This window comes from Choloepus didactylus, chromosome 7 (genome assembly GCF_015220235.1).
Source record: "Choloepus didactylus isolate mChoDid1 chromosome 7, mChoDid1.pri, whole genome shotgun sequence".
NCBI lineage: Eukaryota > Metazoa > Chordata > Mammalia > Pilosa > Megalonychidae > Choloepus > Choloepus didactylus.
The window spans coordinates 58,640,798-58,664,092 of record NC_051313.1 but is presented as its reverse complement, the minus strand read 5'-3'; the positions used below and the strand labels follow the sequence as shown (position 1 = coordinate 58,664,092).

The 23,295-nt window shown below is 36.2% G+C and overlaps 1 long non-coding RNA gene across 1 annotated transcript; it reads right to left on the bottom strand.

Annotated features, from left to right (window-relative positions):
• Window positions 1–10,732: 10,732 nt before the first annotated feature.
• LOC119540959 lies at window positions 10,733–22,843 on the bottom strand. Its single transcript, XR_005218138.1, has 3 exons — window positions 22,627–22,843; window positions 12,972–13,029; window positions 10,733–11,400 (listed from the first exon to the last, which is right to left on the bottom strand). It is a non-coding gene; the product is annotated as an uncharacterized LOC119540959 (long non-coding RNA).
• Between the last annotated feature and the right edge of the window lie 452 nt (window positions 22,844–23,295).

Below are 23,295 nucleotides of genomic sequence, written 5' to 3'. Positions count from 1 at the left end.
CACTGGGAATGCTGCCATATCAAGGATTAAGTATTGGTCTCTGCTGCTGGTATATTGGGCACTTAGCAGTGAAAATAACCAGGTCAGCCTTGCTGGGTCCATGCATTACCTTCAACCTTACCACCATGGACACTTTCTTTATGAGCCCATTGGCCAAGGACAGGAGTGGCTGGGGAGAGGCTGACTGGTATCTACAGAACAGATTATCTTATTCACTTGATTATTAAAATTTCCCTCTGCTGAATTCACCTTCTGGTGAGCATTCAAATGGGACACAAATATCTTCATGCTTTTTGCCCACTCAGGAAGGTCTATCTACCATACATGTATACCCCAGACCTCTTTGTCACCATTTTCCAATCGTGTCCCTTCCATGTCCCTGATCATCCAGAGAAAAAATTGGCCCATTGAATCAGTATACAAAGGCACCTCTGGCCATTACTCCTTCCAAACAAAATGAAAAATCAGGTGCACTGCTCGAAGTTCTGCCCACTGGGAGGCTTTCCCTTCGCAACTGTCCTTCAGGGGCATCCCAGAAATGGGTTGTAGTGCTGCTTCTTTGCACTTTTGAGTGGTACCCATATATCATGCAGAAACATCTGTAAACCAGGCTTGTTTTCTCTTTCTCAGAAAACTTATCATAAGGAACTCCAAAAGAGGCCAGAGCTGTGGCTGAGAAAGAAAGGTAATGTGGCAAGACTGGGGTCCATGGGCATTTGGGCCACTTCCTCATGCAACTACTTGTGCCTTCAGGGCTTGCTCAAGCCCTATCTCATCGATACCACTTCCAATTTAAGATGGAGTGCTGGTATGCACACCCAACTTTAGAGTTTGGTGGCTCAGACAACACCCGCTTCATGATGGGAAACTCAGATTTCATGGTAATTAGTGGCCTATGGTTAAGTGTTTGGTCTCCACTAAGGTCAAGCAACAGGTCAAAAGCTGTTTCTCAAAAGGAAAGTAGTTATCAGCAGAGGATGGCAAGGCTTTGCTCCAAAATCCTAAGGATCTGTGCTGTGAGTCTCCTAAAGGGGCCTGCCAGAGGCTCCAGACAGCATCTGTATTTACCACTAACACTTCCAGCACCACTGAATCTGCTGGATCACATGGCCCAAGTTGCAGAGCAGCTTGTACAGCAGCCTGAACCCATTAGAGAGCCTCCTTTTGTTCTGATCCCCACTCAAAACTAGCAGTTTTTTGGATTGTTTGGTAAATGTGCCAGAGCAGCAAACCCAGATAAGGAATATGTTGTCTCCAAAATCCAAAGAGACCAACTAGGCACTCTTTTTTGGGGTGTAGTTGGTGCCAGATACTACAGCTCATCCTTTACTTTAGAAGGGATATCTCAAGATGTTCCACATCATTGGACAATTAGAAATTTTACTGTGGTGGAAGAGTCCTGAATAAGTCTAGAGTAATCACTGCTTCTTGCTCACTAAGCCCAATAAACATGACGTCATCAATATAATGGACCAGTGTGATGTCTTGTGGGAGGGAGAGATGATTATGACATAGGGCTAGATAGTTGATATTTTCCTATGGTAGGTGAGTGAAGGTGTATTGCTGGCCTTGCCAGCTGAAAGCAAACTGTTTCTCTTATTTTTTGCTAACAGAAATTGAGAGAGAAACATTTGCCAGATCAATAGCTACATACCAGGTACAAGGGGATGTGTTGCTTTGTTGAAGCAATGGTACTACATCTGGAACAGCAGCTGCAATTGAAGTCATCATCAGGTTAAGTTAATGATAATCCACTGTCATTCTCTAAAATCTATCTGTTTTCTGCAAAGACCATATAGGAGAGTTGAAGGTTATGTGGTGGGAATCACCTCCCCACCCCCACTTCCCTCAAGTCTTTGATGGTGGCACTAATCTTTGCAATCCCTCTAGGAATGTGGTATTGCTTTTAATTTACTATTCTGCTAGGTAAAGGCAGTTTTAGTGGCTTCCACTTGGCTTTTCCTACCATAATAGCCCTCACTCCATAAGCCAGGGAACCAATGTGGAGAATCTGCCAGTTGGAGTGTGTCTATTCCAATTATGCATCCCGGGACTTGGGAAAAAAACATAGAGTGGGTCTGGGGACCCACTAGACCCACTGTGAGATGGTCCTGAGCTCAAACTCTACTGATCACCTGACCCTCATAAGTCCCTTTTTGACTGGTGGACACAGTAATATTTTGGGTCTCCTGGAATTAATGTCACCACCAAGCCAGTGTCTAAAAATACTCAAAATGTCTAATCATTTCCTTTTCCCCAATGCACAGTTACCCTGGTAAAAGGCTGTAAGTCTCTTTGTGGAAGGCTGGGGGGAAGATTAACAGAAAAAAATTTTGGCATTATAGCAGGGCCCTTCCCCAAGGGGACCCAAATTTCTTTTCATTAGATATGCTCTGGGTCTGTAAGCTGGCTCAGATCTAGGAATTGATTAAAGGGCTATGAGACTCAGTTTCTGTAATTCAAGTTATACTTTTGTTCACTTAACCTAGAACTCTTTTGCTTATACAGATGTAAGAATTTAGTGAACTACCCATTTATTTTCCTTCTAGGTATCCCATAATCTACTTGCTCATGCTGTGGGTCTATGCGAGTCAGACTATTTTAATTATTGCTTTGAGTCATTGTCCATTATGATATCCATACTCACCTTGTCTTTGTTGCTTAAGTGTTGCCACTTGGCTTCTGACAACCTGGGATCCGATCATCCCCATTGTGCTTAAGGATTCCAGTTCAGTGATAGGAGTGCCCACAGTAATATCTGACCCTAAGAGAAAAGCAACCACCAAGCTCTTCAGGAATGATGGAGTTAACCACACAAATTTATTCCTTACAGTCCTGGTGAAAGTTTTGTCTTCTGGACATTCCTGAGGTGGGTGAACAGGTCTTACCTGATAACATTCAATCTCTCTAAGCATCTGAATCCTGCCATCTACATTATACCAGTGCAGTTCTGGCATTCCATTTCAGGCAACGTAGGTCACCTTTTAGTCCATGCTTCAGCCAATCAAAACTGTTAAAGCACTTTCTAAACCCTTGAACTTCAACATTGAATCCAGAATTTCTGCTTAGAGGGACCATAAAAATAAATTCACCCTAATCCAACTTTATATTCCTTCCACCATTATCCCACACCCTTAATATCCATTCTTACACATATTCCTGATTTTTGTTGGTATAAATTAGAGAAACCATGTAGTTCTCTTGGAGTGTAGCACAGTTCTTCATGAGTCACACTTTGTATCTCACCTTTTGGGGCCTGTTGGTACTTCAGTATAGTTATCAGTCCGGAAGAAAAGAGGGGTGGTGATGTTGGGTCATGAGAAAAATTAGAAGTGTCTTGTAAGACCACTACCTCAGAGCATTCCTTTGCAGTTTTATCTTGTGAAACAAGATTAATCTCTTTAGACAGAGGTGTAAGGGGTGTTTCCTCAGGGGAGGTGGTTACTGGTTTATAAGGCACAACAGGGTTAATCTCTTCAGATGGAGTTTGGACAGCTGATTCTTCAGGGCAGGCTGGAGGTTGGGAGACTGATTCCTCAGGGCAGAACATTGCGGATTTATTTGGCAAAGACTCAACAGAATCCAAGGTTTCAATGTCCCCACTGCTACCATTATCAACTCATATGTCCCCATTCCAATTTTCAGGATCCCATTCCTTTCCAATCAATGGCCTCATTTTAACAGAATACAACCAAAAAGATTTGGAATTGAGTTTACATTGTAATTCAGCCACTTAAACAATGAGACTCTGGGTCTGATTTTCAGAAATCTCAAGTCTATGGCTACATGAAATAAGATTTTCTTTCAAGGCACATATAGAAACTTTCATGTATGTCCTTCACACATTGCTTAAGTTGGGAATGGGAAGATGAACTAGTCTATTTCTTGTACAATTGTATTTAGCATATCTAGGAACCACCAGCCAGCATCATTATACTTTTTAACTCCACAAAACTCTGTTTAGGTGTCAAAAACATTCTCACCCAGAACCGAGCCTCTTATAAGCATTTGAATAGCCATAGCCAGAGGTGATATTTTGCATATCTCTATTGCGACTCAAGTCATGGAGTATCAGTGCCAGTTCTTTATTGGAAATAGGGTCATTAGTGCCTTTGAATCTAATTAGGTTTGAGAATTAATTCCAAAAACCCAAGAACCAACTCAGAAATCTCATCCTTAAGATCCTGTTTCTCAAAAACCAATCCTGATAGCAAAATTTGTAATAGGCAGGGTTCTCTAGGGAAACAGAAGACATATATATATATATACATATATATATATATACATGATTTTTAAAAATAGGAATTGGCTCACATGACTTTGGAGATGGGCAAGTCTAAATTCCATAAGGAAAGCTGTAGGCTGAACTCTGATGAATGTTTTCAATGAATTCCCCAGGGGAAGCTGACTGGCTAAAATAGAGATGAGAATTCTCCTATTGACTGTTGAAAATATCACTTTTCCTTTTAAAGTATTCAAGTGATTGGATGAGACCTATCCCATTGTTGAAAGCAATCTCCTCAGTTGATTGTAGATGTAATCAGTCAAAAATGTCATCAACTTACTGATTTAAGTCCACAAAATATCCTCGTAGTAACAATTGGGCCAGTGCTTGCTTGACCTAACAACTGGACACCATAACCTGATCAAGTTGACACATGTACTTAATCAACACAGTGTGCACCTGGTTTTCCATATGTATTTCCTATTAATTCATAAGTATGCCCACTGCATACAACTGTGGTTCAGAGAATTTAACCTATTCTTACTGCCCCCCCGTTTGTCATTATTACCTTTCATTGCCCTATTTAAATACTTATTAAGTATCCTCTGTCTTTTCCACTTTGATCTGTCTTGCAGAATTTTGTCAGAATGTAAGTTCTTTCACTCCTGGAAATGCTCATGGACTTCATTTTTGGTGTTCTTGTCCTGACACTGATGGCTCAGTATGTCTCTCAGATGTTCAAATGACTCAAGAAGTTAAGACTGCTATTTGTGGTGAGTTCAGACCCCACAACTGTGTAGGCATTTAAACAGCAACATGAATTTGGTCCGAAACTTGATGCTACACTGGCAATGATTCTCTGAGCCTCCAAAACAACAGGTCTTTCTCTCTCTCCCTTTTTTTTTGTAAAACCACTCTCTGTCTTTTGGTTTGGTGACCACAATTGCAGCCACTACAGGGGGTAAAAAATATAAGATATTGCAGGAGACTTTAATATATCACAAATTAACTCTCAACCAAAGCAAAACATAATGACTATAAGTAAGGCATAAACCCAGTGTCTTGCGCATCTCTGATGAGGGCACAACTAGGGCTGGCACAGTATGGCAAAACAGACCATGGATTGCCAGGAAACCTAAGGAATTCTTGCTTTGAAAAATGTACACCAGAGTAGAAGTACACTTTCCTTAGGGATAACACCATTCCAGGATGAATATATGTCTCAATTTCTTTTTATTTCAAGAATTCAGAACAATTTTGGCATCAAAAGTCATTATAGTTCTTTCCCCAATCTTAAAGTTGAAGTTTTAACAACCTCCTTATAATTTACCACAGAGAGAAAGTACTAAGTTACCTTCTGATCATGCATGACTAGTTCTCCCTCTGCTCACTTGTTTATTTTATCTGATGGAAAATCTTTCTGCTCCACCAGTTTTGACTCAAGCTAGAAGAAGACATGATAGCTCTATCCATATGTGGATTTGAACAGGAGGCAGTGTCACTCCAGGGTTTTTGAAAAATTCTATGATTTTCCCTTTCTCATCAGGAGAATTTAATTTTCATCCTCAGCTTGTTTCCATTCTGGGCAGAAAGTTAGTGAAAAAATTGATATTCCTTGAAATTCCTATCATTTGATTATTCTGCCTTTTAGCTCATTCTCCATTCTGTTTCTTAATGGGATTTATACCCTTCTTTCAGAATCCACATTTTAAACCATAGTTCAACAGAATATATATAGGTTTTAAGCATAATAATTTCTGCAAATTTTTAAAATGTTCGGTAACTCATACTTTCAATTCTTTTCTTTTAAAGATTTTAAGATTTAGATTGCTTTCTTCCTTACTCCCTCCCTTTTCAAATTTGTAGTCATTGAAGGAACATTTATTTTAAAATATGGAATGAAGTAAAATGAATATCTGAACAGTTCTATGCTGTAGAAGGTTAAAGAAGGCTAAAAGTTAAAAAAAATTGTTTATAAAATGAATCTTATACATTGTACAATGTTACTCTTGTTTGATGACATTTGTTCACTGCTAGATTTCGGTGATATTTATCAGTATGGTCATATGTTTCTGCCTTCCTCCTTAGAATTAGCTGAAATTTTCAGATAGAGTTCTATATAGTTTAAGCCAGTTTAGGAAAAGCAAGGCTAATCTAGTAACACTTTAGGAGTTGGAACAATCAGTTCTTCTAATAAATAATTTAATTAGTTGGATCAAAGTTATACTACTATTAGCTTTAGGTAAAACTAATATGTAATAATAAGATTTGGTATCAATGTAAATTTGCAAATAGTATAAGGGATGAGTTTTATATGAACTATTTAATGCAACCCAGAAAAGCAAATCCCAACCCATTATCAGACATGAAATGAAATAAATGAAGGAGAACTGAATGATTAAATGCTTTCATCTGGAAATTTGATTTCAATATTCAGAAACTCTACAATTCTCCTAATTCATCATGGTCTTTGTTTATTACTAATAAATTAATGTGCTGATGGAAAGAATTCATTACCCTTTCTACACACTTCACTAGTTGCAGGTCATTTATTAATCCATGTTATCTGGTGAGACTAAAACAGCTGTAATTACATTGTTAAACATTGATTAATAAACAACTCTCATCACTAATAAAAGAAACATGTAAAATATGTATTCTTTCAAGTATTTAGCTTAAAGTTTTACTCTCCTCTTGAGAATAAGAAATTTCAGAATGTCATTAATATTCTTTCTGAGCAAATTTGATTTGCTTTTGCAGCTGCTTCCAGTCACACCTACGAAACCCGATTACCAAAAAAAATTCAATTACTCTAAAGAAACTCATCTTGGTCACAAAATAATATCCACTCTAAAATTAACATTCAAAATTGAAGTATATTTTTATGATTTTCAGTTATTTTTCTTTAATTTAATGTTAAAATGCTACTCAATCAAAGCTGTGTTATTTCTTCTGTTTTGACTATTCATTGAATACACATCCATTTGCGGTTTGAAATTCAAATATTTTACAGACTGGTAGTACCTCAACAGCCAGAAGCATATTAAAAACTCTGTAGTTACTGTTTATTAGGTTTCCAGTATAATCAGTTTGATTTAAGTGTTACCAGAACATTATTACATGTCAGATATTTTGATTATCACTAACAGTAAACAAACAGACTACCTCTGACACATGAGCAAATTATGCAATTTCCTTTCCATCAATACCACAGAATATAAAACGGTTATGTGAAGAAATGGTTTTTAGTAGATGTTTTAAGCATAACCCAATAAGATTTATGACTTCTTAGTAAGTACCTGCTGTGCTGTCAAAAATCCACCTTGAAATTCCAGGTGCCATATAACTTTTGTATCTTTGTCTCTGAACTGACTGCTACCACACTCATTTTTGAATGCCAAGATCTGTAAAGAGGTAGCTCTTATTTTTAGGCAGTCTGGGAGTTTGTCAGGAACCCAGGATGGGAGTCACAGGTTCAAATCCCAGCTCTGTTACTGAGGAGCCTGGCTTTGGAAAGTTATCTAAAATCTCTTTAGTGCGAGGATGAAAGGAGATAATGCTTTCAAAAAGTGGTTAGTACAGTACCTTTGACTTACAGTAGACAGATATAAAATGTTATTTTCCCCTTTTCATTGCATCTACATTTGTAAGCAGAGGAGTCAGTCATCTACTTGCTGTGTTTAAGACTGCCAGGATGATGTTTCTGTTCCTCAAATATTACAATTAAACTTGTGGTCTCAGACACCAGCAAGTCTATATCTAAGAATGTTTTTATGACTCCTAAAGCACAACTCATATTAAAATGAGAATGCCACCCATGAGGGTTATCATATCAATCACCTGTCAGTTTTTCCCATCTAGCTGATTTCATAAAAATATTTCCAAAGATGAGGATTGAGATTAAAATATAGTCATCATAAAAGAGAAGTGGAGAAGGGAAGAGAAAGGGTCAGAAAGAGGACAAAGACAGGACAAAGAGAAGACTAGTAAGGCACTGACAAGGGGACTGAGTGGCTGGGTAAGGAGGACAGGATAAATAGCAGTAGGTAGAGGTCACAGGTGCAAAGGAAAGACTGCACCTGTTCCTAGTGCCACCTGACCAGCTACTCAAGTGCTGCAACCAGTAGCCGTACATGTTAGGATGCTGTTAGGTACAAACTGCAGAAGCCAAGGGAGTATTTATTTTGATGATTTTTGGAGCTTGTGTAGTTGGTTAGAAGGCTAGGTTATGGAAATGGATTGAATTTGGCACTTCTCACTAGTAATAGATCAAGAAGACCACAACTGGTAGCAGGAACAACTTGGTCGGGCAACTACTGCTGAAACTGAGGACAGCAACACAGCTTCCTCTGTCAAAAATATGACCTAACACTCCTGCTAATATTGCTTCATTCCTCCAATTTACGGTCTTGTGAGGATGCATCTGATTAAATGCTCTTAGTTCCAGAGACTTGCCTTTGTGGGCAGAGGGCAGGAAGCAGGCAAGTCTGTTCCTTTGACTTTATTAATCAAAGTCAGGAGCATTTTTCCCACCTCTCCTTTGAAAAAATAACAATGGTGATTCTCTCAAAATAAGATAGGGGAATACATGCTATTAAACACAAAACGAAACAATAAATGGGTTCAAACCTCCCTTTCATGTTATTACAAACAAAAGAGAAGAATAAAATTTTCATTATTTTTCACAATAAAGTTTGACAAGTTTTTTGGCTTTTGCTACTGATGTTGCTGACAGACCTACAGGGAATACAACTTCACTCTCTTGTATGATAATTTTGGCAAAAATTTTGAAAAGCATTATCTTAAGGATGAAATTTATGTGGCACACAAAGCCTTCAAGATTTGGTCCTAATCCATATTTTCAGTTTCATTTGCATTTTTCACTCTCACTTGGTGCCATGATCATGATTGACTTTTTTTATTTTGTTTCCCAAACATACTAGACTGACTCATTTCTCCTTGCTTTTGTGAAAACTTTCTCCCTTGCCCAGATTAATTCTTTCTTCAAGTCCCAGGTAAAAAGTTACCTTTAGGAAGGGCTTCCTGGTTCTGCAATCTTTTACACTTTTCATTCATTCAGGTATTCTAATTATCTGCTAAATTTCTGTCTTTTACTACAACATCTATTACTGGAGAGCAGAGGCCTCCTTTTTAAAACCGAATGCCTAGCAGAGTACATGTAATGATGGCAAGAATGAATGATGATTCTTAAAATGGGGAAACTAAGACTTGGGGCTTCATTGAAAACTTATACTGCAGTGTTAAATTTATTTTATTATTTGAAATAACCTAGTTTTTCATTAGCTAAACATCTCTATTCATATAAAATAAACTAGTCTCATGGCAGATATCCAAGTCATTTTGCATCCACCGATCCCTGATTTTAAGGTATGTGCGTATTCTCTTTGTTATTTTGTTCCTGTTTATCCCGGAAGTCATAGTCCCTGCACTGGAAAGCCAGTGGAGCAGATAGAATAAAAATATATCAAGTGCTTATGTTTTTATAAAAAAAAAAAGAATGAATGATGAAACTAGCTGTTGAATGTATTAATTTTTGTGTGTGCTTGTGAACAACACACCGAAAGTATCTGCTGTAACTGTGATCCGGTGATGAGATTTGCATTAGGTCAGCTTATCAACTCCACCAATAATAGTAATAGAAATTAGAAACACTTCAATCATTATAATTAGTAATACTGTTCAATAACTTTTATAATGTAAATAGCATACATGTTAGTTCAGGAGAAAATTGTAACTATATAATTTCAGTTTCGGTATAATCTGATTTTTCTCTATATCCACTGTTCTCCCTTCTCCTCCCGGTTCTCTGAGTGGGTGTGCTGAGCACCCTCCATGGCTGCAGTAGGGCTCTTGAACCCCGGGGCTTCTGGTAGGGTCTGGCCAATGGAAAACCCCTGTAGAAGGTAATGAGGGAGGGAAGGGAATGAATTCAGGGTATTGTATTTATTCCCTTGACTATCTCTCTGTAACTTCCAGTAATGTCTCCTTCCCTCTTCCCTTAGTTCAGAGGGCAGCAGCTCCACATTAACTACTAAACCTGGGCTGCTACACAGGACCCTGTGTTTCCATACACCCCCATCTCTATAAATAGCCCCACATTCTAGTAGTTTGTTGAATAATCCCGATTTGAGTGTGGCATCTGTTTCTTGTTGAGAACCTGACTGAAATAATTCTCTTCTATTTCCATGATTGCTTACTCTGTAGACCAAATTCTAAGTGAATAAGGATGGCTTTTTCTGTGTGTGTGAGGGTGTGTGTGTGTTTTATTACCTTACAGTGTCTTTTTCACTCTTTAGGTGCATGTTTGTGCAAGACTAACATAAAAATGAACAATGGTATGTTTTAGCAAAATGTATTTTAATTCCAGAATGACAGGTTTAAATTATGCAGATTGAAATACAATATCATTTATATTTAAAGCAAATTTCCTGTTAGGAAGAATTATTCATTCAAGAATGTAAATCAAGTTAAGATATTTTAGACTGTTTCTCGGGGTAAATAAGATTTTAACAAGCTTTCATGGTAACTTTGTACCTAAAACAAATAAATTCAAACTAAAAATAGTAATAACTAAAGTCAACAGTAATGAAGATATTAACAATTTATATAATTCATATTTTGCTGAATAACTTCCTCCAGGTGCTGTACAAATATACTTGCTTCTTCCATAATGTACTCTATAGTGATGAGTGTTGAATTGAGGTTTCCATCAATTCTTCATGTTTAAAGGTAACTTTAAAGTACATTTTAATGCTGAAAAAAATTCTCAAGTGAAAAGATGACTTTATCTTTTCTATTTTATAGGAATTTTCCCCTCATTCCTTTCATGTTTCACATGTTCAATCTTTTTCACAAATTTTACTCTTTTTTCTTTCTTTTTTACGTTTCCCAAATGATTGACTACATTCTACTACCTCAAGGTTGGTGAATCTGGCTTGTCATTTTTCTTTCAAGTATGGCTTGTAGTTGAAGTTGATTAAACTTTTCAGGAGCCAGATGTGTCTTTTCTGCATGTCACTGTTATATACCACAGGTTTGACAGCACTGGTGCCTATATGTTTTGGGGAACACTTTAAATTTCCCCAGAATAACACAGGCCTTTGAAAACACTAACCCGGGATCTGACATTTGATGACTATGCTCTTGAAATCCATCTGTAAGAAGAAACACAGATGACAATGTATCATTTGGTAGGGTCTGGGTAGAGATATGAAATAACAGAAAACCTGAAGATAACCAATATACTGAATCAATCACAACTGGATAATCTCATTGGCTGCTGGCCCCAAATTCTGCCAGCTTCCTAGACCTTATGTGAAGCCATTTTATAGCATATTCTCTCTGGCAATGCCACACTGGTTCTCTTTGCTCTACTATTCAAACTCCACAAACGCAGCTGAGTCCAGCATACGTATCTAGCATACCTAATAAGACCCTCAGTTCTGAGATTATCTTGATTTATGAAGGAACTACTGAACAGTTTAAGGCACCAAATCTGAAGACATTTTGCCTTAGCTACTCTTCTAGCCAGAGGCTCTGGGATGTAGACCTCAGGGTCACACTTACATTCCTATCCCCAGGGAATCCAGTTCCCAGAATAGGGCTAATTAATAATTCTGTCCCTTTTAACCTGTCTCCTTCTGTCCTATTTCCTTCTAGAGGTACAAAGTACCTTGCTTCTAAACACCCATCTACTAATTGGGCCTTTCTTTCCTACCTACAGACCTGTTTCTGAATAGTGTCTTTTTTTTTTCCCTTCCTAATTGCCTAGGCCATCAACCAGATTATACTGTTCTCTGCCTTCCTGCTGGGATCTAACACCTGCTCCTGGAAAGTCCCTTTTGACTTTTGTCTGAATCCAAATTGAGTTTATCACATTCTTTGCACATTGTTCATGGTTCACACTACCTTCTACACTCCTTCCCCTTTCAACTGCACTTTGTGTTAGTCTCGTAGTAAACCTTACTATTGAATTCTAACCATAATTTCCACACCTGTTCTGCCATGGTGAGTTTTGAAGGAAGTCTAAGTGGTTTCAAGCTTTCCACTCTTTTGTTTACCTGAATGGAACCCCACCTCTCAAACTCCAGTCCCAATGTATGACATGTCCCAACATTTTCTCACTCCCTAGGTCAACTCCATAGCACACTCTGTTATTTTAAGCATCCTGAGCTCTCCACTTCTGCTTGCAGCCCACTTATCATTGCTAAAAAAAAGTCATAAGATTGCCAATTCAGTCAACTGCAAATCATTATTACTCCTCAGATAAACATTGATGGTAACTTCTGCATTTATTAGAGACTTGCACACTTTTCTATTCCCTTTCAACTTCTGAGCTCACCTCCTGTTCCTCCCTCCTCATCCAATCCCTTTATTCTCTTAGCAAATAATGAATATGGCTGTTAGTTTTGTTAAGAGATTCATGGGCATACAAAGAGGAGTGCTTAAAATGCCTTTATTTGCTCTAATATTTCTCTCATTTACCTCTTTTTCATTTGTCTGTTGTCTAGCAGAAAGAAATGTCTGCCAACATTTCAAGTCTGACTTCTTCAATTTCTTCCCACTGTCATGATCAGTGTAATCATTTCCCATTAATTTTTGCTTTTTTTCATCTCAGTCACCAAACAAACTGAAATATTTCCTCCCTTTGCTCCTCCCACTCCTTAAGTATTTGCAGAATCTCTTTTTCCTGTCACCACCAAGAGGGGTTTCAGTTTTTACTTACTCTCCTTCTTTCTCTTTCCCTCTTAGTTGCTTAAACATTTTTTTCTGTGTAACGTAGCCTGTAAACAAATAATTGCATATAATTACCTAAAAGAATAATAAGCATACATGTGGCCACCCAGCTTAATATATAGATCATTACCAACACAACTGAATGGGCCTCTGCCAATAGCTTCCCTTCCTTCTGTTCCAGCGGTAACTGCTATACTAAATTTTGTTATAATAATTTCCTGGTTTTTTCTCTATGGTTTTACTGCATGCATACATATATTTCCCTAATTAACATACTGTTTATATCATTTCAACCATCCTATGTGTATTTTCTGTCACAACCTTTTTCCACTCCAGCAGACACTTTTCTGGTGTGGTTTTAGATTCGCTGTGCTTTTATCTTTCGTAGTAATTATCACACTTATTTCTGTCAATTCCTTAGACTATGAACTTCTTGTATATTTCATTTCTTTATTCTCAATGCTTAATCAGTGCCCAGAACATAGTAATCATTCAATAAATTTTAGTTAAATAAATTAGGAAAAGAAAAAATTAGCGGCACAACCTCTGTTGATTCAGAGTTCCTATTTTTTTATTAAAATCTTTAATAGATGAACACATTTGAATAGAAAGTTTTGAGCCAAAAAGATTGAAACAAGAAGCATATTCTAGTTAAGTTTATGTTAAATAATCTAATTTTGTCACTAATTGACTGCCATATTGGGCCAGTTTCTTAACCTTTTGGTCCTCTGTTACCTAATCTACAAAATGAGTTTGGACTAGGTGATCTCTGAGGACCTTTCCAGCTCTAAAATTCTATGATTGCCATCAATGATTGTATAAATAAAAAATTCAATTAACAAGAACATCTTAATCCCTAAGCATTATCATTAAATTGAGATTTAACTTTTTCAAAGAGCAATTATTTTACATACACAGTAGGAAAAGAAAGTGTTCATGAATCTTCCTGCCTAGCTACAATTTAACTTCATCAAGAGAGCCATTTTGACATAATGTGGATAATGTTTCTCCCAGTCAAATATAGTGACTCCCTCTTCCTCTGAAGAGGCCTTCATCGAGGGAGTCTAAGCATGATTTAATCAGTGAATTTATTATCCAACTTAGGATAGATGTGTCATTCCTTTCACCCCAGTCCAATGAGATATACTAGGCTCTCTCCAAAATCAAATGTGAAACTCTGGAGTCTACCTAGTAGGCGACACGCAGGGGAGAACTTTTATCTTCACTGACCTGACCCTGGTTTTCATGTGGTCTCCATCCCCATTCCCTCAAACCAAGCCATGTTTTCGTTGTTTTATCCTTTGGTCTTTGATATGCCTCCTTCTTACTGCATCTCTGTTTTCTGCCTATGCCTTTGATTCCACAGAGAGACTTCTGAGTAGTGCTTGCTATCTAAATGGCTCATGGAGAACTTCCCACTCTAAACCCTTCCTTGGGGGCAACTGTTTACTCAATATGTTACTGCTACAAGGTCAGAATCTGGGCACATATACCATGTAATCATAGAATAATATACATAATCTAAATATGGAAAGTAAACAGGCTCATCATAGATTCTAACAGGTTTATTGTGGTAGGAATGACACATTAATAAACTGTACATATGTAAAATTTACAATTTAATAAGTTTTTACATATATACATATGATCTGTGAAACCATCACCACATTCAAGGTAATGAACATATCTCTCTTTTCCTGAACTAATCTCATGCTTCTTTGGAATTTCTGCTTTCCACCACTTTCCCTGGTTCCCCATTAGTCATTGGTCTGTTTTTCAGTAGTATAGATTTTCTTGAATTTCATATAAAAGGAATCAGAAAGTATACATGTTTTTTTTGTCTGTCTTCTTTCATTCAGCGTAATTATTTTGAAATTCATCCACATTGTGGTATGTTTTTGTAATTCACTCCTGTTTGTTGCTGAGTAGTATTTTATTGTATGGAATTACCACAGTTTAAAAAATCTATCTTTTGATGGATATTTGGATCATTTCTAGTTTGGGTTGCAAAAAAAGCTACTAGTGATTCTTGTTTTTATTTTCTGGCTTTATTAGTTCTTTAAGTATGAAGTTATGTGTGCTTTACATCTTCCCTCTTTTTAACATTTCAAAACCGGTAGTAAAGTTTGTTTGCTCATTATAAGAATTGGCTTATTTGGACCTTTAGCAAGTTGGGAACTTCAGTGGTTTTAATGAATTCCCCAGGAGAAGCTAACTGGCTGAAGTAGAAATAGAAATTCTTTCTGACTGCTGAAATCATCAATTCTCTCTTTAAGGTCTTCAAGTGATTGGATGAGACTTCTTTCATTGCTGAAATCCATCTCCTTTGTTGATTGTAGATGAAAATAGACATAGATACATTCAACTGATGAATGATTTAAATCTGTGAAACATCCTCACACTTACAATCAGTTCATTGTTTGTGTGACCAAACAACTGAACACCATAACCTAGCCAAATTGACAAATGAACTTAACCATCATACTTATTACCTTCAGAAAATGATTTTTATTTCTAATCAGATCCATAAGATGATCAAAAAAATCAGTTAATGAATCTTTTCAGTTAAAAATCTATTGATTTAATTTATATATACTATCACACAGAATTATGAGCACCTACTCTGCATTACAACTCAAGTAATGATTGAGGATGACAAGAATCATCATCTCTGTCTTTGAATTTGTTACCTTTGGCAGGTTGCTTCACCTCTCTGCGTTAGCAGGCCATTGAAAATTACATTTCTGTTCATTTACAGTGTTGTTTGGTACTCTTGGCTGGCAGTCAATACCTTTGTGAATCTGAGCAAGTTACTTCCCTCTCCAGTTTTCTTATCTCATTTATTCATAAAAGGGCTTAGGATAGGTTATTTCTATTATCTCTTTCACTCAAACAGTCTGTCACTTTATAACAGCCTTGGTAAGAAGTAAGACATATGTGTTTGGAAATATAACTTAAAAAAACAAACAAACAAAAAAGCAAAACAAAAAAACCTCAAGTCAGTGGTGTGTAGTGGTAGTAGCAGAGATTTGTACTCAGACTATTCTATATCAAAATTATATCTTTGTGATATTAGGCAAATATTGAACCTCTATGAGCCTGAGGCTTAGTTCATTGGTATAAATGGGAAATACCAGTACCTATCATGGTTGTGGTGAGACCTTTTTTGTTTTTTAAAAAGTCTTGTATCATGTGGGTCTGTGTCAGTGTCCCAAATAGAAGGCACGCTTGAAATAGTGTAATTCTAGTATAATTTATTTACAGAGGTACTAATTACAAATGTGTGGATGTATGGTAACCACAAAGAGTAGTGCAATAATCTAGGGCTTAGTAGCAGCCAAATTATTATCACACCTAGACACAGAAGAAACAAAAGGAGGAAGGAATTTTAGGAGTCTGATGAGACACAATCATATATTGGCCTTGAGGGGAGCAATGACCATTTATGGAAGGAAACAGTCAGCCCAAGACAGTCAGAAATAAACCTTATTCACAATGATTTAAGGTGGGTTAAATGAATGATTAAATCAGGCTCCTGAATTTTCACTTTAGTAGGATCTGTGTTGTCTAGATATCTTTATATAAATGTATCCAGGGGAGGGACTTCATATTGGATATTGGGAAGTAATGTATGTAGCATATTGATTTGTCTGAAGTAGCTGAATCAATAAACCAAAGGAAGATTATATACAATTTACAATATAGTAATATAATAAAAGTATAATAATGGGTTCAGTTCAGATATCAGTTTCCTGATTCCTTTCATGTATGACATATAGTATTCACTTAACAATGTGATATGCCCCAATCTGGGGTCTGATCTTTCTCCCTCTAGTTTCTCTTGGTGAAACATGCCTGGGCTAGTTTCAGGCTGTTTAATACAAGGTTCTAGATATGCTTGGAGTCACATCTGGATTTGCCATTGCATGAAAATATGGATGCTATGATGCTTCCTTGTACAGCAATAGCTCAAGGCACTGCTCCTTACTTCATGTCCTACGGGTCAGGAAATTATCAGAGGTGGATAGTATGATGAAAAGAGGGCTGGAATAGAAATTTGAACCATGGATCATAGTTTGTTTGTCCATTTTCTAGCCATGCAATTTGGAAAAATCTCTTAATGTTTTCATCCTGAACATTCTTTTTTGTCATTTGTAAAAATAAAATAATAACATACTGCTCTGCTTAACCCACTTTATTATAAGGCTCAAATGGGAGAATGTATGTGATGTTATTTGCAAACTATAAAGTGGGAGGTATTAATACTATCTGGAAAATGCACATTTTTGAGACCTTGGAGACAACATAGTATGCTATGTAAATTAGTATTGACTTTGTGTTCATGTTTTCTCACCCGACTAGTCAAATGAAAAAGACATTTACTTCTCATGGAAATCCCAAGGGATATTAACTAATCTTGCTTCAGTATATTTAATGCAATTCTAAGAATTAATAGACAACATTTAGAGTAATCATAGTTACAAGACTGCATAAATCAAATCATAATCACGTTCATTTTACATTGATAAAGTTTCCAAGAGTAAAGTGTACTTTAGCTAATCACAACTTATTTGAACAGTTTTAAAAATCTCCATAAAATTTTTCCTTGAGTTCTAAAACTTCAAAATTATTATATTGACTTAAAGAAATAAATTGCATAAACTTCATTACTGTCAATGACTATTATTAATAGATTAATGTTGGAATTACTCTATCCTGTTTAAGTGAATCAGCCTACTGCATGGTTGTTTGGATCTTTAAATATTTATGTGAGTTAAATTTTATTAGTGAATGTTATTTTGCTTATATTTCCTCTTTTATAAACCAAATCACAATAACTGCATTATTGCTGCTTATTATTATACCTTTATCATTGGTAATCAGATTCTTTACTACTTCTTAATGTATAGCAAAGAGGTTTTCAAAAAGAAAATTAGGATATTTAAACAATACTTCAAAAAACCAATATTTCTTAAGTAATCATATCACTTTGTCTTCTCTATTTCAATCAGAACAGTTAAGTATATTTAAGGATGTCTGCACATCTTCCTTCAATTTAACATGTTTCTGGTGTTTTATTATCTTTTATTTTCAAGTATTTAATGGCATTACTGAGTGCTTACTGTGTGTCTAGAAGCAGATACTAGGTGCTGTGAGATGTCAAATAAGTTGACAATATCTTTCATGGGGATTGCTTTCCACTGGAGAGAGTAGATATAAACACATACACAAATACTTAAACAGGACAGCTTCAGGTGATAATCAGAGCTATAATAATAAAACTGGAATATAAGATTAGGACTGGCTGGAGTATAAGAGGAATGGCTAGCTGCTTTAAATGGGGTGGCAAAGGAAGGTGATATTTGATCTGAGACCTTAATTATTAGAAGGAACTAGCCTTCTAAAGAATTGGGGCAGGGGCATACTGGGTAGAGCATGAAAAGATGCTGACGAGAGAATAAGCTTGGCAAAGAAAGTGTGTTTGGTTAGAATGTGGAGAATGATTCGACAAGATAGGCAGGCATCAAATCAAGCAGTGTCTTGTAGGCTAAGACAATGAGTTTAGATTTTATTCTAATTGTAATGAGAAGAATCGGAGAGATTTAATTGGGGCTGGGGTGTATTATTTGATTTACACTTTTGAAAGTTTGCCTGGACTAGCACAGTAAAGAAGGAGCTATATGAAAGCCAGTGATGGAAGCTGGGAAAGAAGTGAAGAGGCTGTTGTAGTATGCAAGGTGAAAGAAGACGCTTTAAACAAGGTGGCCAGTGTTCAAAGGAAATGGTCAAATTTGGGATATATGTCAGAAATATAGACAATAGATCTTTCTGGTGGATTGGATATGGGTGGTGAGGGAAGAGAAGAGTCAATTTTGCCTTTTTAAATTTCTGGTGTGATCATCTGTGTACCATTAACAGTGAGTGAGGAAATCTAAAAGCAGCAGCTTTGAGGCAGGGTAGATCTGAGGCTGGGGATGAGTCAAGATTTCTGTTTTGAAGTTGTTAATGGTAAATTGCTGATTAAGCATGCAAATAGAGATGCATCTACACCTGTTTAAGAATTTTTCTGTGGTATTTTTATCAAGTAATCATTTTACTCTCCACCTGAATGCTTCCAGTGAGGGGGAACTTAGAAGTGGGTAAAAATGAGGAAGGTAGGCTAGATATTTGTAAGTTTTTTTTCAATCTTTGAGTTTATTCACTTCATTTGATAGGAAAATTTATCAGAAAGTGCTTCATCACATCCAAGATTACAATTTTAACTTGATATTTAATTTTAATTTAATATTTAATATCTTGTCTTTATTGCTAGTCTGCAAGATTTACATATGAAGACCAGAACAGTGTTTTTTTTTCTTTGTTTGTTTTCTTTTGTTTTATTCTCACCACATTTTCCTGCAACCTAGCGGAATTTTTGGCACATTTGTAAGTGCTCAATAAGTAGTTGCCAAATCAATAAAGAAAACAATAAAAGTGTTACTGAGCCTGTCTACATTCTGCTAGGGAAGTCACAGGCACACTCTCAGCAGCCATCTCCCAACCCCCTGTACCATCCTCCCCCTTTTCTATTGTGTGCAGATGTTTCAATCTGTTTCCATTCCATATCCTCAGGGAAAATATTAGGTCTAATGAAAAGCCCTGAAAAGGCCTGACCATACCTTGAACTCAGAAACTGGGAACCAGCAGCCCAGATGTTTAATAGAGCAGGAATTCTCAGTGGCAAAACATCCAACACTCAAATAGCACAGATTTTTCTCTCCTCTCCAACACAAAGTGGGGCATGTGGAGCTGGAGTCCATGGTCACCTACCAAGCTGTTGGCCTTGCTGGGAGACCAGCTATGATGGGATTTCTACCCCCTAAGTAATACAGTAGTCATATGCTGAAAGTTTCTGTTGTAGCTGAGCCTGTGTTCCCATGATGCACTGTGTAGCAACTCGCTCTACATCTTCTACTTAGGGCTTGTTTTCTTTCAAATACTTGTTGAATGCTTATGCAAGTGGCTATGCAGATGGTTTGCAGTTGGAAGGATTTGGATTCTAATCTCGGCTTCATGTGTTTTTTCTGGTTCAATGACCTTGAGCAAGTGAGATGGCCCAGAGAACCTTCCTTGCTTTATCTATAGGAGAGGGGGTAATAGCACCTATCCTTGCCATTCCCAAGTGTCAGTGAAATAATGCATATAAAATGTAAGGAAAGAAAACAAAACTATGCAAATAGAAGTGTTTTTACATATTTTTATAATCTCTCAAAGCAAAATTTCTTGGGTACCTTCACCTTTTCCTCATATAATGTATCTTCCAAGTCTTCACCAAAATACTATGTTCTTTTTGAAGGATAAGTTCAAAGCTTTTATCCTTCAGAGTATAAGAAGTAAGTCAATTAACATTAAAGCAGAAAGAAAGAGTAAGAGTCAGAGAGAATAGAAATAGGAGAAAGAAGCTTGAAATATTGTACCAATGTCATAAAGCTGTATCAGAAACATTGCTTCTTTTATGCAAAGAGTGGAAATTGCAAACAAAGTGGAAGCAACCAAACTACTCATTAACAGGAGAAATGTTTCAATAAATTTTATTATATTATACATTGAAATACTCTTCAGAGCTAAAACAAATGAATTGTATCTCTGTATCAATGTAGCTAAATTTTGAAAATATAATATTTAATAAAAATAAAGTTACAGAATGATATGCAAAGTATAGTGTCATTTATATAAAGTTTATAAGTACATAGAAAAATAGAGGACAATGTTGCATCTTATTTGTGGTCACATATGTGTGCAGTAAAAGAATGAATACATGGACAGGAATTTAACACATCAAGTGTGGATAGGGGCCACTGGTGGCAGGGAGAGAAGGGAAGGAGTTTAGAGAATATTGCAGATGTTCTTGTATGTAACTATAATGTTTAATTAAAAAGAAAATAAAATAGAAGAAGGAAGGGAAGGAGGGAAGGAGAGAGGGAGTGAGTGAATGAGGGAGGGAGGGGAGAAAGAAGTGAGGAAGGAAGGAAGGAAGGAGAGAGAGATCTGAAGCAAATATAGCAAATTGGTAATTGTTAAATCTAGGTGGTGAGTTCTTGGAATTACATTTTTTCTGTAGTTTTTTATAACATTGAAATATTTTATCATAATTTTAACAAAGAGTAGAAAAAGAGTATATGTTCTTTGGGGCTAACTCAACTAAAATACTGTATATTATATTACTATATAAATGGCCAACTCCATTTTTAAAAGTACCTTTACAATGGTGCTAAGTCCATAAAATAAATTCATCTTTATACATCCTCCAGAGATATCTTATTTTCTTCTTAGTAAATGGTATTCATTCTAGAATAGTGCTGTCCAACAGGAAAAGCCTTTGAAGTCTAAGCACTTTAATTATTACCGTGTTTTAAAGAAGGATTGGTTTAGGAAGGGAGAGAACAGATCTGCTGGTTGTGCATTTACATGGTAAATGACACCATTCAGCCACCAAATGGGTCTTAGGGTTCAGTTAAACAATAGGCAAATGGATATAACGTGACAGTATAAGCCGTAGTATTTTTGAAATACAGTAAAATTTGAGATGATCCAACACTTATATTCAAATATAGGTATATCTTTTTTTTTTTTTTTTTCCATTTGGAAAGACATTTGGAATTGCCTTCTTATGATGCAGTCCATTCCTCTTACTATGAGAGTATTTACTATGGATTTGTGGCTGTGGCTATATCATGCGTTTTGACGATGCTATTTCTAATTTCTACTTCATTTCCTCTGACTGCATTACTCTAACTTGATTTCTTTCCTTAAGTAGATTATGGCCTGGCTTAATATACATCTGTGTTTAGTATACTATTTTGCTTAGGAATGTTGTAAAGAGATCCAAAATAATTTGGAGGCAACATAATACCATTTAAAAATTTTATAAAATCTGGTTACCAAAAACAGTTATCTAGAAGTTCAACTTTGTTGCAATTATCCCTGCCAACAGAACAGAGCAGCCTTACTTAGCAGAGAGTTATTGTATATGTATTTTAGAATAACTTGCATTTTTTGTTAGTATAGGTATACATGTTATCCCTATTGAAAGGCAGAAAAGAAGGGAAGGGGGACTGTAAAATAAGTGGGCATAGATCATTCTGACATAATTATTTGGAAATCTGAAGTTTAAACTTATTTTGCTTCTCTTAACCATTAGCAGATTAAAACTTTTATCAATTTTTTTTTATAGAAAACCTAGAAGTTTTATATGGGTAGTATAGAAACTTGATATTAAATGTATTGCAATTTAAAAAAAGATTCTAGAAAAAAATGACCTTTATTTTTCTTGTTAATTTTATATAATGAATTTGTAGATCTATATTTTATTGTTGAATGACTACATATTACTGGAAAAACAGTTTTAAAATGACTTAACATGTACATTAACACATTGTATATTTTACTTTCATCCTACATATTTTACTTTCATCCTACATTGCTCTCTTCGTGTTTGTGAGAAAGAAACTCAAAAGATGCTTGCTGGCATTGAAGAGCAAAATGGCTAATTGGCATGCACAATGAAAGTTTCCCTAGCTTTCCCCCTTAGGTTTTTTTTTCTCCCTCTTGAGTCTTTCATTGTTGATAAAATGTCATTAACACTTTTGTTTGGGATCTCTTACCTTAAAGCAGACTAATAGGAGACCCTTCATATTTTTTCGCTGTAGATTTACTTGCGCAGTAAATATCGTTGATGAAAGATTTCCTGGCAATCCATAAAAGAACAGGCCATGGGGATCCTCATTAATCTTCTAATAGTTTCTGCTGTCATCCTTCTCTAAAGTTCCTTGCCTTGTAAAGTATTTGTGGTCAAGTAAGAGTACTTTTGCTTTCCACCAAGCAATGTGATCCAGCCAGATCCCAACAAAAGCCACAGCTTCCTTTCAAACAGTTTTAGCCTCAGTTATATTATTGGCTGGGGTTCTGAGCCATGAAAGGAAGACACTATTTGTTTAACTGTGCATTACAATACAAACGACCCGAAAAAATACAGCTCCTCTGATCTTCTTTTGTGTCTCCTGATACTAATATGGTTTTACTCCCAGTGACTGCAAAATTACTTTGCAAACAGATGTTAGGATTTTTTTTTTTTTTTTTTGGAAGTTCCTAAGCATGTCCTTAAACACCATACATGAAAACATAGTTATAAGACTAAAGAGAGTAACTTACTGGTTACATGAACTAAAACACGTCAGTGGTATGTGAAATGAGTTCCATATTAAGCCACAAATGTGAGTGCCTGTAAATTAAATTATTTAAGGAAAATAATTTTTGACCAGCTTTTACTATGT